This window comes from Hyla sarda, chromosome 1, assembly GCF_029499605.1.
Source record: "Hyla sarda isolate aHylSar1 chromosome 1, aHylSar1.hap1, whole genome shotgun sequence".
NCBI lineage: Eukaryota > Metazoa > Chordata > Amphibia > Anura > Hylidae > Hyla > Hyla sarda.
Window position 1 is genome coordinate 285,871,704 of NC_079189.1, and position 18,091 is coordinate 285,889,794.

At 47.3% G+C, this 18,091-nt stretch overlaps 1 protein-coding gene across 1 annotated transcript in view; it reads left to right on the forward strand.

The window, feature by feature from the left end:
* Nucleotides 1-14,178: 14,178 nt before the first annotated feature.
* Nucleotides 14,179-18,091, forward strand: part of LOC130369308 (histone H3-like centromeric protein A) — a 38,745-nt gene continuing 34,832 nt past the window's right edge. The window contains exon 1 of the mRNA XM_056574402.1: nucleotides 14,179-14,280. The gene's annotated coding sequence lies outside the window, so the exon portion shown is untranslated. The remainder of the gene's footprint in view (nucleotides 14,281-18,091) is intronic.

Genomic DNA, 18,091 nt, shown 5'->3' on the forward strand with positions numbered 1-18,091 from the left:
TGCTGGGAGTTGTCGTCCCTGTTATGTGTGTGTGTGTGTGTATGCTAGTGGTCCCCAACCAGGGAATGCTGGGAGTTGTAGTCCCTGTTATGTGTGTGTATGCTAGTGGTTCCCAACCAGGGAATGCTGGGAGTTGTAGTCCCTGTTATGTGTGTGTATGCTAGTGGTTCCCAACCAGGGAATGCTGGGAGATGTAGTCCCTGTTATGTGTGTGTATGCTGGTGTTTCCCAACCAGGGAATGCTGGGAGTTGTAGTCCCTGTTATGTGTGTGTATGCTAGTGGTTCCCAACCAGGGAATGCTGGGAGTTGTAGTCCCTGTTATATGTGAGCATGCTAGTGGTTCCCATCCAGGGAATGCTGGGAGTTGTAGTTCGTTATGTATGTATATACTAGTGGTTCCCAACCAGGGAATGCTGGGAGTTGTAGTCCCTGTTATGTGTTGTGAATGCCAGTGTTTCCCAACCAGGGAATGCTTGGAGTTGTAGTTTTGCAACACCTGGAGGCACCCTGGTTGGGAAACACTGGCGTATGCCCTGTAGAGGTGTGGTGAACTACAACTCCCAGGAGACTACAGAGGCAGCATGCTGGTGTTATACCACAGACTGAAGACTCCTGAATGACACATGCTGGGAGTTGTAGTCCATTTTGTGTGTGTGTGTATGCCAGTGTATCCCAACCAGGGCTGAGTTATATTAGTTTGCTGTGTATAACACAGGTTTCCTCAGGTTTCAAGGGGGAGGACGAACTGCACGGGCTTGCTTTTTCATGGGGAGTTCATTAGCCCCTTAAAGAGGACATAGAAATGCACGGGGATTGTACAGGGCATGAACATCACTGTATGAACCCTGTGCATTTATATGTCAGAGTTCATACAGGGACGTAGAAATGCACGGGGTTCATACAGGGACGTAGAAATGCACGGGGTTCATACAGGGTAGCAGAAATGCACAGGGTTCATACAGGGAAGCAGAAATGCACAGGGTTCATACAGGGAAGCAGAAATGCACAGGGTTCATACAGGGAAGCAGAAATGCACAGGGTTCATACAGGGAAGCAGAAATGCACAGGGTTCATACAGGGAAGCAGAAATGCACAGGGTTCATACAGGGAAGCAGAAATGCACGGGGCGCATACAGGGAAGCAGAAATGCACGGGGTTTATACAGGGAAGCAGAAATGCACAGGGTTCATACAGGGAAGCAGAAATGCACAGGGTTCATACAGGGAAGCAGAAATGCACGGGGTTTATACAGGGAAGCAGAAATGCACAGGGTTCATACAGGGAAGCAGAAATGCACAGGGTTCATACAGGGAAGCAGAAATGCACGGGGTTCATACAGGGAAGCAGAAATGCACGGGGTTCATACAGGGAAGCAGAAATGCACGGGGTTCATACAGGGAAGCAGAAATGCATGGGGTACATACCAGGGGCGGATCCAGAGTCTAGTCTCGGGAGGGGCACTATTAGAGAATTTTGTGTTGGCGGACAGAAAATAAGGTGTTGCTTAAAGAACTTACAATATTATTAAATTTATCCAGTATAATAATCAAATACACCAATTGCCACAGAATGGGAAAGCACCAACAACAAAAGCGTCAGCAACAAGAATGTATGAAACATTACAAAAGTTTATTTATTGAGAATCATATAAAAAATGCATCATAGCAATTAAAAAGCACAGTGTACATAGCTGGAAGAAAAGGCAGAAACATACAGGCTCAAAGTGAGGGGTATTTAGATGAAAAGAATACTGACCAACGTTGCATAAACAAGGGACTCACATGAAGAGATGCAGACAATGCAGTAAAGCTCAATAAACTGAGTACAAATGCAACAACAGTCAAAGAAAAGGACAGATGTATATTACCACAACCGAGCCATGTAGTTACCTGCACCTACCCCAACGCATGTTTCGAAACGTGCGTTGGGGTAGGTGCAGGTAACTACATGGCTCGGTTGTGGTAATATACATCTGTCCTTTTCTCTGACTGTTGTTGCATTTGTACTCAGTATTCATTTTTTATATGATTCTCAATAAATAAACTTTTGTAATGTTTCATACATTCTTGTTGCTGACGCTTTTGTTGTTGGTGTTGGATTTTCCCAGTGGGTGGCCTCGGCAACATATTCTTTGTTGTATTGCCTTATAGGTGACAGAATGGGAAAGCACTAAAGAAGTTTTTACCATGTAAAACTACAGCTCCCAGTATGACCTAAGTAGTGGTGAGGAGATGCTGGGAGTTGTTGTTTCACCCATCATTACTGCAAAACTTACAAGTGACTACAGCTCTGATGGGACAGTCAGGACAATACACAATGATATCAGTGACTACAGGTGACGTCTTCTCTATAGTCTTTCCTTATCTAATTCAGATGATACATACCACCGGGTCCAGCTAAATGTTCTCGCTGCATAACTTGACGGCTCTTCACTGTGTCAGCGGATTCTGATCCTCTATATGAAAAAAGTATTATTATAATACTGCCAAACACCATATCCTTTGAATATAATTCTGACACACTGTACCCTCCGAATATACAACAACTCACTTTACCCTTTGAATACAATACTGCCACACACTGTACCCTCTGAATATAATACTGCCACACACTGTACCAACTGAATATAATACTGCCACACACTGTACCCTCTGAATATAATACTGCCACACATTGTACCCACTGAATACTGCCACACACTGTACCCCTGAATATAATACTGCCACACACTGTACTCACTGAATATAATACTGCCACACACTGTACGGACTGAATATAATACTGCCACACACTGTACCCACTGAATATAATACTGCCACACACTGTACCCACTGAATATAATACTGCCACACATTGTACCCACTGAATATAATACTGCCACACACTGTACCCTCTGAACATAATACTGCCACACACTGTACCCACTGAATATAATAGTGCCACACACTGTAACCAATGAATATAATACTGCCACACACTGTACCAACTGAATATAATACTGCCACACACTGTACCCACTGAATATAATACTGCCACACACTGTACCCACTGAATATAATACTGCCACACACTGTACCCTCTGAATATAATACTGCCACACGTTGTACCCACTGAATATAATACTGCCACACACTGTACCCTCTGAACATAATACTGCCACACACTGTACCCACTGAATATAATACTGCCACACACTGTACCAACTGAATATAATACTGCCACACACTGTACAAACTGAATATAATAGTGCCACACACTGTACCCAATGAATATAATACTGCCACACACTGTACCCACTGAATAATACTGCCACACACACTAACCTCAGAATATAATACTGCCACACACTGTACCCTCAGAATATAATAATGCCCCACACTGTACCCTCAGAATATAATACTGCCACACACTGTACCCCTGAATATAATACTGCCCACACACTGCACCCTCAGAATACTGCCACACACTGTACCCCTGAATATAATACTGCCCACACTCTGTACCCTCAGAATATAATACTGTCCACACACTGTACCCTCAGAATATAATACTGCCACACACTGTACCCTCTGAATATAATACTACCACACACTGTACGCTCTAAATATCCCTCTGAATACAATACCATGATGTATTGTTGCTAATGAAAACCATACTACCCCAGAAATTCCTTATACTCTGTGCCCCTCATATATAGTAGTAATGCCCCATCCTGTGCCCCCACATATAACTATTACCTGTCCTGTTCCCCCTCATAATAATAATGCCCTCTGTCCTGTGCCCTTACCATATAATGCCCCCTGTGCTGTGCCCCTCACATATAATGCCCCTGCAATGTTCCCCTCACATATAATGCCCCCCAATCCTGCTCCCTCAGGGGGCATTATAAGTGAGGGGAACATAACAGGGGGGCATTATAAGACAGGGCACATTATATGTGAGGGGCACATGACAGGGGGTTCCTCACTTATAATTCCGATAACGAACGAGACTCCTCCATGCTAACTAGTTACGCGACCCCCGGCTATTCTGTTCTTATAGTATCAGTTTTGATATGGTGGCATGTTGACAAGTACTAATTGTTACAGCCTTTATCGTGACACGAGGCTGATATATGAGCGCCATACACTAGCCAACTAGCTCTCTAGCGTTGATTTGCTTGGTATATATATATATATATATATATATATATATATATATATATTTGTTTGGTTGCACTATTTGAGCACTATCATTTGATAAAGATAATATTTTTAAGCGATTAACTATTAAAAGTTACATTTTATTAAGGCACCTCAATCCTATATAGGGACCACTTTTTTCTATTTTCACTTATAATGCCCCCCTATCATGCGCCCCTCACATATAATGCCCCTGTAATGTTCCCCTCACATATAATGCCCCCTGTCCTGCCCCTTCAGGGTGCATTATAAGTAAGAGGTACGTAACAGGGGGCATTATAAGTTGAAGTACATTATATGTTAGCGGCCCAAGACAGGGGGGCATTATAAGTGAGGGTCTGTTAGGTGCCCCTCACTTATAATGCCCCCCTGTCATGTGCCCCTCACATTTAATGCCCCCTGTCATGTGCCCCTCACATTTAATGCCCCCTGTCATGTGCCCCTCACATTTAATGCCCCCTGCTATGTGCCCCTAACTTATAATGCCCCCTTCATGTGCCCCTCACATTTAATGCTCCGTTATGTTCCCCTCACATATAATGCCCCCTGTTCTGCACCCTCAGGGGGCATTTTAAGTAAGGGGCACATGACAGGGGGCATTAAATGTGAGGGGCACATGACAGGGGGCATTAAATGTAAGGGGCACATGACATTTCTATCTACTTATCTGCTTCCCTGTATGAATCCCGTGCATGTCTGCTTCCCTGTACAGGGATGTGGAATTTCTATCGCCCGACGCCCGGGACTAGCAGTTTTGGGCGCCGGGCAGGTGAATTTGTCCGGCCCTTAGCCCGGCTTCGGGCAAGCAGGGCCGGACCTGACAAGTGCGGCGGATCTGCAGTTTGTATGGAGCGGGATCTCGACTCCTGCCCGCTCCATACGCTGCAGCCTGTGTCCTCCGAAGCAGAGCAGGGGAGATGAAAAGCTGTGTATTTGTCTTCTCTCCCCTGCTCTGCAGACGTGCGGGGGGAGATGAGGGGGCGTGGCTTCTTGCTCCCCGTGCAGACCTGCGTCCTCTGCCTTCACTCCCCGCACGTCTGCACGGGGAGACTGTATGCGGCGCTCACAGGGGAGTATGGAGCGGGCTCCGGATTCCTGCCTGCTCCATACTCTGCAGCCCCCGGCTGTTCTCAGTAGCCGGGGGCCGCCGCTAATAGCCAGCATGCGGCGATCGCCGCGGCTGGCTATTAACCCTTTAGATCGCCGCTGTCAAAGCTGACAGCGGCGTCTAAAGGGAGATGTGAATGCTCCCTGGTGGGCTAGTGGGGTGGATCGCCCCCCGCAGCGCGATCGCAGGGGGGCGATCCACTATAGTGGTAGCCAGAGGGCTTACCTCTGCTTCGTCCTGTCCCGCTCTGTCATTGATAGAGCCTGGCTGGACCAGGCTCTATCAATGGATCACAGAGCTCACAGATTAATAGAGTTCAATAGAACTCTATTCATCTGTCTGAGGAATCTAATGATTCCTCCTAGAAGTGTAATGAAGTGTAAAAAAAAAAAAAAAGTTTTAATAAAAGTTTGAAAGACACACATTAACCCAAAGGTCTTCAAACTGTGCCCCTCCAGATGTTACAAAACTACAATTCCCAGCATGCCAGAACAGCCATTGGCTGTCCGGGCATGCTGGGAGTTGTAGTTTAGCAACATCTGGAGGGCCACAGTTTGAAGACCGCTGCATTAAAGGGAACCAATCATCAGATTTTACCCTATATAACGCATGGCAAAGCGTTATATAGGGTAAAATCTTTATTTTCACCATTCCCGGGGGACGCTCCTGCCCCCAGGGATGGTGAAAATATGAAGTTATAAACTAGTCACCGCCGCCGCCGTAAGTAGTCACCTGGGCTGGGAGCTCTTCTCACCTACTCCCGTTCTTCGCCGGCAGCGACACCCCCTCCGCTTGATTGATGGGCCGCGTCATCGCTCTGCTCCGTCTGTTCAGTGAGCGGAACGATGACACGGCCCATCAATCAAGCGGAGGGGGCGTCGCTGCCGGCCAAAGAACGGGAGTAGGTGAGAAGAGCTTCCTGCCCAGGTGACTACTTACGGCGGCGGTGGTGACTAGTTTATAACTTCATATCTTCACCATCCCTGGGGGCAGGAGCGTCCCCCGGGAATGGTGAAAATAAAGATTTTACCCTATATAACGCTTTGCCATGCGTTATATAGGGTAAAATCTGATGATTGGTTCCCTTTAACCCCTTCCATGTTAAAAGTTCAAATCACCCCTTTTTCCTATATAAAAACACGTAAACATAATAAAAATAAACATATTTGGTATCGCTTCGTGCGTAATTGTACAACCTATTAAAATATAACATTATGTATCCCGTACGGTAAATGTAAAAAAATACCAAACCACTGAATTGCAATTTTTATAATATCCCAGAAAAAAAAGTTAAAAAGGGATTAAAAAGTCCGATCAATACCAAAATGGTACCGATACAAAAAACAGATTATGGCGCAAAAAATGAGCCCTCATACAGCCAGGTATGCAGAAAAAAAATAAAGCTACAGGGGTTAAAAAAATGGCAATTAAAAAAATTAGAAAAAGTTCAGAATTAGTAAAACATGACGTAAACGATACAAATCTGGTATTACTGTAATCAGGCGCCTAAAGTATAAAACTAACATGTTACCTCAACCACAAGGTAAATGGCGCAGAAAAGAAAACCAACAAATCTGCAAAATTATCTTTTACTATTTCAATTTCACTTCCCTTAATATATATATATATATTTTTTTTTTGGGTTCGGAGAATATGTTATTGAAAAATTAAAAGGTGTCATTATAGTAGGTATTTATGGCTATTTTAGGGCGAGGGGGAAAAAACTAGAGCGTAAAAGCGAAAATTGGCCGGGACAAGTGGATCGTCATGAGGGACAAGTAGATTTTGCTCCATTTTAGTCCCGTGGACAAGTAGTTTTTTATAAAATTTCCACACCCCTGCTGTATGAACCCCGTGCATCTCTGGTTCCCTGTATGAACCCCGTGCATTTCTGCTTTCCTTTATGAACCCCATGCATTTCTGCTTCCCTTTATGAACCCCATGAATTTCCGCTTCCCTGTATGAACCCCATGCATTTCTGCTTTCCTTTATGAACCCCATGCATTTCTGCTTCCCTGTATGAACCCCATGCATTTCTGCTTCCCTTTATGAACCCCATGAATTTCTGCTTCCCTGTATGAACCCCGTGCATCTCTGCTTCCCTGTATGAACCCCGTGCATTTCTGCTTCCCTGTATGAACCCCGTGCATTTCTGCTTCCCTGTATGAACCCCGTACATTTCTGCTTCCCTGTATGAACCCCATGCATTTCTGCTTCCCTGTATGAACCCCGTGCATTTCTGCTTCCCTGTAGGAACCCCGTGCATCTTTGCTTCCCTGTATGAACTCTGACATATAAATGCACAGGGGTCATACAGTGATGTTCATGTCCTGTACAAACCCCATGCATTTCTACGTCCCTGTATGAGCCCCATGCATTTCTGCTTCTCTGTATGAACCCCGTGCATCTCTGCTTCCCTGTATGAACCCCGTGCATTTCTGCTTCTCTGTATGAACCCCGTGCATCTCTGTTTCCCTGTATGGACCCCTTGCGTTTCTGCTTCATTGTATGAACCCCGTGCATTTCTGCTTCCCTGTATGAGCCCCTGTGCATTTCTGCTTCCCTGTATAGACCCCGTGCATTTCTGATTCCCTGTATGAGCCCCCGTGCATTTCTGCTTCCCTGTATAGACCCCGTGCATTTCTGCTTCCCTGTTTGAGCCCTGTGCATTTCTGCTTCCCTGTATGAACCCTGTGCATTTCTGCTTCCCTGTATAGACCCTGTGCATTTCTGCTTCCCTGTATGAACCCCATGCATTTCTGCTTCCCTTTATGAACCCCATGAATTTCTGCTTCCCTGTATGAACCCCATGCATTTCTGCTTCCCTGTATGAATCCCGTGCATCTCTGCTTCCCTGTATGAACCCCGTGCATTTCTGCTTCCCTGTATGAACCCCGTGCATTTCTGCTTCCCTGTATGAACCCCGTGCATTTCTGCTTCCCTGTATGAACCCCATGCATTTCTGCTTCCCTGTATGAACCCTGTGCATCTCTGCTTCCCTGTATGAACCCTGTGCATCTCTGCTTCCCCCGTATGAACCCCATGCGTCTCTGCTTCCCTGTATGAACCCCATGCATCTCTGCTTCCCCTGTATGAACCCCATGCATCTCTGCTTCCCCTGTATGAACCCCATGCATTTCTGCTTCCCTGTATGAACCCCATGCATTTCTGCTTCCCTGTATGAACCCCGTGCATCTTTGCTTCCCTGTATGAACCCCGTGCATCTCTGGTTCCCTGTATGAACCCCGTGCATTTCTGCTTTCCTTTATGAACCCCATGCATTTCCGCTTCCCTGTATGAACCCCATGCATTTCTGCTTCCCTTTATGAACCCCATGAATTTCTGCTTCCCTGTATGAACCCCATGCATTTCTGCTTCCCTGTATGAACCCCGTGCATCTCTGCTTCCCTGTATGAACCCCGTGCATTTCTGCTTCCCTGTATGAACCCCGTGCATTTCTGCTTCCCTGTATGAACCCCGTACATTTCTGCTTCCCTGTATGAACCCCATGCATTTCTGCTTCCCTGTATGAACCCCGTGCATTTCTGCTTCCCTGTAGGAACCCCGTGCATCTTTGCTTCCCTGTATGAACTCTGACATATAAATGCACAGGGGTCATACAGTGATGTTCATGTCCTGTACAAACCCCATGCATTTCTACGTCCCTGTATGAGCCCCGTGCATTTCTGCTTCTCTGTATGAACCCCGTGCATCTCTGCTTCCCTGTATGAACCCCGTGCATTTCTGCTTCTCTGTATGAACCCCGTGCATCTCTGTTTCCCTGTATGGACCCCTTGCGTTTCTGCTTCATTGTATGAACCCCGTGCATTTCTGCTTCCCTGTATGAGCCCCTGTGCATTTCTGCTTCCCTGTATAGACCCCGTGCATTTCTGATTCCCTGTATGAGCCCCCGTGCATTTCTGCTTCCCTGTATAGACCCCGTGCATTTCTGCTTCCCTGTATGAACCCCATGCATTTCTGCTTCCCTGTATGAATCCCGTGCATCTCTGCTTCCCTGTATGAACCCCGTGCATTTCTGCTTCCCTGTATGAACCCCGTGCATTTCTGCTTCCCTGTATGAACCCCGTGCATTTCTGCTTCCCTGTATGAACCCCGTGCATTTCTGCTTCCCTGTATGAACCCCATGCATTTCTGCTTCCCTGTATGAACCCTGTGCATCTCTGCTTCCCTGTATGAACCCTGTGCATCTCTGCTTCCCCCGTATGAACCCCATGCGTCTCTGCTTCCCTGTATGAACCCCATGCATCTCTGCTTCCCCTGTATGAACCCCATGCATCTCTGCTTCCCCTGTATGAACCCCATGCATTTCTGCTTCCCTGTATGAACCCCATGCATTTCTGCTTCCCTGTATGAACCCCGTGCATCTTTGCTTCCCTGTATGAACCCCGTGCATCTCTGCTTCCCTGTATGAACCCCATGCATTTCTGCTTCCCTGTATGAACCCCATGCATTTCTCCTTCCCTGTATGAACCTCCTGCTTCCCTGTATGAACCCCGTGCATTTCTGCTTCCCTGTATGAACTGGCTCATGGATCGTACCCAGAGAGTGGTGGTCAATGATTCGTACTCTGACTGGTCCCCGGTTATTAGTGGTGTACCCCAAGGTTCAGTACTGGGCCCGCTGTTTAATTTATTTATCAATGATATAGAGGATGGTATTAACCGCTCTGTTTCTATCTTTGCAGATGACACCAAGCTTTGTAGCACGGTACAGTCTATAGAGGATGTGCATAAGTTACAGGATGACTTGGATAGACTAAGTGTCTGGGCATCCACTTGGCAAATGAGGTTCAATGTGGATAAATGTAAAGTTATGCATCGTATGTCTTAGGGGGGATTAAACTGTCAGAGTCACTGGTAGAGAAGGATCTGGGTGTACTTGTAGATCACAGACTACAGAATAGCATGCAATGTCAGGCTGCTGCTTCCAAAGCCGGCAGGATATTGTCATGTATAAAAAGAGGCATGGACTCAAGGGACAGGGACATAATACTCCCCCTTTATAAAGCATTGGTACGGCCTCACCTGGAATATGCTGTTCAGTTTTGGGCACCTGTCCATAAAAGGGACACTGCGGAGTTGGAAAGGGTGCAGAGACGCGCGACTAAACTAATGTGGGGCATGGATCATCTTAGCTATGAGGAGCGATTAAAGGAGTTACAATTGTTTAGTCTTGAGAAGAGACGTTTAAGGGGGGATATGATAAACGTATATAAGTATATTAATGGCCCATACAAAAAATATGGAGAAAAACTGTTCCAGGTTAAACCCCCCCCCAAAGGACGAGGGGGCACTCCCTCCGTCTGGAGAACAAAAAGTTTAGTCTCAAGGGGCGACACGCCTTCTTTACCGTGAGGACTGTGAATTTATGGAACGGTCTACCTCAGGAACTGGTCGCAGCAGGAACAATTAACAGCTTTAAAACAGGATTAGATACATTCCTGGAACAAAATAACATTAATGCTTATGAAGAAATATAAAATCCCATCCCTTCCCCAATATCGCGCGACACCCCTACCCCTTAATTCCCTGGTTGAACTTGATGGACATATGTCTTTTTTCGACCGTACTAACTATGTAACTATGTAACCCCGTGCATTTCTGCTTCCCTGTATGAACTCTGACATATAAATGCGCAGGGACCATACAGTGATGTTCATGTCCTGTACAAACCCCATGCATTTCTACGTCCCTGTATGAACCCCGTGCATTTCTACATCCCTGTATGAACTCTGACATAGAAATGCACAGGGTTCATACAGTGATGTTTATGTCCTGTACAAATCCCATGCATTTCTATGTCCTCTTTAAGGGGCTAATGAACACCCCATGAAAAAGCAGAAACCAGCCCGTGCAGTTCGTCCTCCCCCTTGAAACCCAAGGAAACCTGCGTTATACACAGCAAACTAATTTAACTCAGCCCTGGTTGGGATACCCAGGATTACACACACAAAAGGGACTACAACTCCTAGCATGTGTCATTCAGGAGTCTTCAGTCTGTGGTATAACACCAGCATGCTGCCTCTGTTGTCTCCTGAGAGTTGTAGTTCACTACACCTCTATAGAGCATACACCAGTGTTTCCCAACAAGGGTGCCTCCAGGTGTTGCAAAACTACAACTCCCAGCATTCCCTGGTTGGGAACCACTAGCATACACACACATATCAAAGAATACAACTCCCAGAATTCCCTGGTTGTGAACCACTAGCATACACACATAACAGGGACTACAACTCCCAGCATTCCCTGGTTGGGAAACACTAGTATACACACATAATAGGGACTACAACTCCCAGCATTCCCTGGTTGGGAACCACTAGCATACACACACACACATAACAGGGACTACAACTCCCAGCATTCTCTGGTTGGGAACCACTAGCATACATACACATAACAGGGACTACAACTCCCAGCATTCCCTGGTTGGGAACCACTAGCATACATACACATAACAGGGACTACAACTCCCAGCATTCACTGCTTGGGAACCACTAGTATACACACTAGGGCTGCACGATATGGGGAAAATGTGCGATTGCGATTTTGGGCCTAAAAACTGCGATTTCGATATGCAAAGTGATATAATAAAAAAATGGTGAAATCCCCCCATTTCACACCTACCTTCCCATTTAATGCCCACTGCCTTTTCCAGATCTCCCCCTTGTCACATTCTCCTCCCCCTTGTCACATTTTGTACTGCAGCAATACACTAGGTTTCCCGGGTGGTTTTCAAATCTTCCACGGGAAACCTAGTGTGTTTGCTGCCGAAAAAGACCTTTTCCCATCAGCCAATCACTGGCTTGACACGTGACACCACTGCGGCCAGTGATTGGCTGAAAAGGGAAAGGTCCTACTAGTTGAATGGTGAAGAGAGGACACCCCGAATCGCATGGAGGGGAATGGCATCTGCAGGGACCGGGAGTAGGTGAGCAGAAGTTTTTTTTTCTCCCTGCGCCCTTTTACTTAGCTCAGTGTTTTTCTATCAGGGTGCCTCCAGCTGTTGTGAAACTACTACTCCCAGCATGCCCGGACACAACTGGAGGCCCCCTGGTTGGGAAACACTGACTTTTAGTGCTGTATTTATCGGCGTATAACACGCACTGGCGTATAACACACACACACCCATTTTAACAGGGACATTTAAGTAAAAAAAATAATAAATGTAATAAATTACTTGGACTAAATGCCACATCATCCCCCAACTTTGATTTCTTCTGCACCTCAGTTTGGTCGCGTCCCCTCCAGTGTCACATCATTCCTTCCCTTTTATCAGTCCCTGTGCCACATTTACCCCTCTCATCCCCTTCCCCCCCTCATCATTTCCCTGTGTCATTACCCCACCCATCATGTTCCTATGCAATTCTTCCCATGCCTCATCAATCCCACCCCATGCTTCATCATTCCCCCTTTTCCCCTGCTTTTTATGTATATATTTTTTTATTTTCCATACCTCCCCCCTCCCTCATTATTCCCCCTTTTCCCCTGATTTTTATATAATATATATATATATATATATATATATATATATATATATATATATTATGTTTTTTCCCCTACCTTCCCCCTCCCTCATCATTCCCCCTTTCCTTACTTGGTTGCGCTTCGGCAGGCCAGGTCAGGTGGGGGGGGGGGGGTCTTGCGGGCTGTGTGGTCAGTGAAACTCTCCCAGCTTCTCTGCGCAGCATCAGTGATGTCACTTTTCATTTTCTGCAGTCGACGAACTCTGACTCGCGGCGGCTGCAGGAAATGAAAAGTGACATCACTGATGCCGCGCAGAGAAGCCGGGAGAGGACGTCACTCATCTGCTTCATGAGAACACAGCCCGCAAGACCAGCTGTCTGACCTGGCCTGCCGAAGCACAGCCAGGTAAGGGAAAAAAAAAAACTATAAAAAGCAGGGAAAAGGGGGGGAATGATGAGGGAGGGGGAGGTAAAGAAAATTAAAAGCACAGCGGGGAGGAGCCGCGACTGGTCGCTGATTTAAAGTGGCCGCGGCCGGGCTGCTAATACTTCACAAGCAGCTGCTACTCCGGCTGCTTTAAATCAGTGACCAGAAGATTTATCAGCATATAACACACAGGCAGGGGTGCATGTCATACACCGATAAATACCGGTATTTACATTTGTTTTTACCTGCTGTGGCCGACCACACCACAGGAGCCGGCCCGAGCGGATAATCGCATGTTTTCTCGGGGGCCGTATCGCTATATTGCAAAAAGCAAAAATCGCTATTCGATTGTTTTTGCGATATATCGTGCAGCCCTAATACAAAAACACATAACAGGGACTACAACTCCCAGCATCCCCTGGTTGGGAACCACTAGCATACACACACATATAACAGGGACTACAACTCCCAGCAACCCCTGGTTGGGAACCACTAGCATACATACACATAACAAGGACTACAACTCCCAGCATTCCCTGGTTGGGGACCACTAGCATATACACACACAACAGGGACTACAACTCCCAGCATCCCCTGGTTGGGAACCACTAGCATACACACACACATAACAGGGACTACAACTCCCAGAATCCCCTGGTTGGGGACCACTAGCATGCACACATAACAGGGACTACAACTCCCAGCATTCCCTGGTTGGGGACCACTAGAATACATACACATAACAGGGACTACAACTCCCAGCATGTGCCCCCTCACATAGAAATCCTCCCCAGTCCCAGATTTATTCCCAGCCCCTGCAGTCTATAAATCTCCCCCTGCTGTGGCTTTTTTCATCCCGAGCTGAGGGAGGGGGCGTGTACTCTCTCCCCGTGCAGAACTGCGTAGCTGAGGGAGGGGACATGCACCTCCTCTCACCCCTTGCTCCGCCCTCCCCCAGCTTCGGTAATCTTTGGAGAGCTGGGGGAAGAGCAGACGCACATCTACACGGGGGCGCAAATTTTCACCTCATACCGGTACAGCGAACAGTGAAGTACGAGACTGGTACGGGGGTCGGTAGAGGTATGACCGCAGGGTGGGGAGCCCTGTATACGGTGTGACGGACTGACGAGCCGTCCTCCTACCTTACTACCCTGTAGAGCAGTGCGCGATTGTGGCACTACAACTCCCAGCATTACTCACGGGCCGAACGAGCACCGTACAAGGGTCACAGAACAAGGGTCTGCTCACAGCACGTGGCCTGCGTCAGCTACAGAGGGAGGAAAAGCGCGGGCTGTAAGACGCACGTGACCATTTTAGGGATCTTTTCTCTTTTTTTAATGCGCAATGGAAATCCTATCGGCCGGACATGAAGTTCCGGGCACCAGGCAGGTACATTAGCCCTGTATCGGGTAAGCAGGGCCGGTGTGAGGTGCAGAATGGACGCAGTTCTCTCATCACACCGGACCTCTAATTGTGAGACGCCGGCTCCTGACTCGTGCCCGCCCCATAGCCAGAGCCCCCAGCTCCAGCAAATAGTCCACTACTAACCCTTTACATCCACTATACTGTACAGGTAGCCAGGAGGGCTACCTCTCATCCCATGGATCTGGACCAGGCTCAATGATCACACAGATTAGTGGAGTTCTATGGAACTTCATTGTTCTGTATGAGGAATCTATTGATTCTTCCTTTAAATGACATCTGCAGCAAAAAAAAAACGTATCCCCTATCCACAGGATTGGGAATAAGTGTTTAATCGTGGGGGGGTCCGACTGGTACCCTGCAATCTCCCAAATGGGGCCCCGCATTGCTGCTCTATATGAGCGGCTAATGTTCTTAGTGTCGACCTCTCTGAGGTTGGCGGTACGCCCCCTCCCTATACAGTTCTATGGGAGAGACTGGGAGGCACGAACACTGCCTCTCCCATAGAACTACATGGAGGTGGTGTGTCGGCCGCAAGGTCACGCTACAGCCGGCATGCCTCCTGCATGAAAGGGCCTTGGCGGTGCCAGTGTTAGGACCTCCCACGATTGAACACTTATCCCCTATAGGGGATAAGTTGTTTTTTGCTGCAGATGTCCCTTTAGTGTAAAAAAAAAAAAAATAGATTTAACCCCTTAAGGACCAAGTCCCTTTTGACTTTAAAGGAGATATCCAGTGGTGAGAGATCGTGGAGGGCCCCAGCGGTTGGACCCCACACGATCTGAAACTTATCTCCTATCCTTAGGATAGGGCAGTGATGGCGAACCTTTTTGTGCCCAAACTGTAATGCATGTCAACTTTTTTTTTTACCTCAAAGTGCCAGCACAGCAATTAAATACTGAGGTTTAAGTTTAGAAAAAAACAATGCATACTGTTGCCATAACTAACTTATTTTGTTTTAAAAGAAGAACTCAACAACAGAGTTCAATGATCCAAACTTTTTTTTTTTTGATAGTTTACAGTTCCCCCACATTAGGTTGGCAGTACAGGTCCCCCACATTAGGTTGGCAGTATAGTTTCCCCACATTAGGTGGGCAGTAGCGTTGCACCCTTGTGTCTGTAGTATACACTAGGATGCAATGCTCTGCACATACCACCATGTGTATAGCAGTGTGCATGTAGTACACACTTACACTACTATACACATGGGGCTATGTGCAGAGCATTGCATCCTAGTGTCTGTAGATGATACTAGGGTGCAATGCTCTGCAGATCCCCCCCCCCCCGTGTGTAGAAGTCATTAGTAGCAGCCCCTCCAGTAGACTGCAGCCCCCACCCTTGTAGACAGCACTCACCTGCGGCTGTCCTCTGCCCCGTTCTCTCGTCCGCATCATGTCGTCCTATGGAGGAGCATGTGAAATACACGTCACTCTGCTTCCTCCTTAGCGTTACGCTGGGAGGAGGTGGAGTGACATGTATGTCACATGCTCCTCCATGGGACGGGAGAAGCTGGTATCGGGGACACTGAACGAGTCCTCGATACCATGCAAATTGCTAGTATTGGCCCGATACTTCCATTCACCGCCGCCCGATATATCCCTGCTGCTGCTCTACTGCTAGCGCAATTAGCGCAGTGCCAGGACATGTCTATTCTCTGCTGCTCATCTCCATCGGGTACAGAGATGAGCAGGAAAGAATAGACATGTCCTGGCGCTGCGCTAATTGCGCTAGAAGAAGAGCAGCAGCAGGGACATGTCGGGCGGTGGCGGTGAATGAATCCTACATGTGGGACATGTCAGCTTCATTCATTCACTGCCGCCACGGACAATGCATCGGGCGATTATTCGATAACGGGATTCGTCGACAACGAATTCAGTTATCAAATTTAATCGGTTTATCTATTAATCGTTGCAGTTCTACAGTATAGTTCCCCCACATTAGGTACAGTATAGTTCCCCCACATTAGGTGCAGTATAGTTCCCCCACATTAGGTGCAGTATAGTTCCCCCACATTAGGTTGTGGCAGTATAGTTCCCCCACATTAGGTTGGCAATATTTCCCCCCACATTAGGTGCAGTATAGTTCCCCCCCATGTTAGGTTGGCAGTATAGTTCCCCCCCCATGTTAGGTTGGCAGTATAGTTCCCCCCCCCATGTTAGGTTGGCAGTATAGTTCCCCCCACATTAGGTTGGCAGTATAGTTCCCCCCACATTAGGTTGGCAATATTTCCCCCCACGTTAGGTGCAGTATAGTTCCCCCCCACGTTAGGTTGGCAGTATAGTTCCCCCCCACGTTAGGTTGGCAGTATAGTTCCCCCCCACGTTAGGTTGGCAGTATAGTTCCCCCCCACATTAGGTTGGCAGTATAGTTCCCCCCCCACATTAGGTTGGCAGTATAGTTCCCCCCCCACATTAGGTTGGCAGTATAGTTCCCCCCCACATTAGGTTGGCAGTATAGTTCCCCCCCCCCACATTAGGTTGGCAGTATAGTTCCCCCCCCCCACATTAGGTTGGCAGTATAGTTCCCCCCACATTAGGTTAGCAGTATAGTTCCCCCCACATTAGGTTGGCAGTATAGTTCCCCCCACATTAGGTTGGCAGTATAGTTCCCCCCACATTAGGTTGGCAGTATAGTTCCCCCCACATTAGGTTGGCAGTATAGTTCCCCCCACATTAGGTTGGCAGTATAGTTCCCCCCACATTAGGTTGGCAGTATAGTTCCCCCACATTAGGTTGGCAGTATAGTTCCCCCCACATTAGGTTGGCAGTATAGTTCCCCCCACATTAGGTTGGCAATATGTTCCCCCACATTAGGTTGGCAATATGTTCCCCCACATTAGGTTGGCAATATGTTCCCCCACATTAGGTTGGCAGTATAGTCCCCCCACATTAGGTTGGCAGTATAGTCCCCCCACATTAGGTTGGCAGTATAGTCCCCCCACATTAGGTTGGCAGTACAGTATAGTTCCCCCACATTAGGTTGGCAGTATAGTTCCCCCACATTAGGTGAAAAATTGTTCCCCCACATTAGGTTGTGGCAGTATAGTTCCCCCACATTAGGTTGGCAATATTTTTCCCCACATTAGGTGCAGTATAGTCCCCCCCACGTTAGGTTGGCAGTATAGTTCCCCCCCACGTTAGGTTGGCAGTATAGTTCCCCCCATGTTAGGTTGGCAGTATAGTTCCCCCACATTAGGTTGGCAGTATAGTTCCCCCACATTAGGTTGGCAGTATAGTTCCTCTACATTAGGTTGGCAATATGGTGCCACACATTAGGTGCAGTATAGTTCCCCCCCACATTAGGTGTAGTATAGTTCCCCCCACATTACGTGCAGTATAGTTCCTCCCGCATTAGGTGCAGTATAGTTCCCCCCCACATTAGGTGCAGTATACAGTGGTCCCTCAAGTTACAATATTAATTGGTTCCGGGACGACCATTGTATGTTGAAACCATTGTATGTTGAGACCAT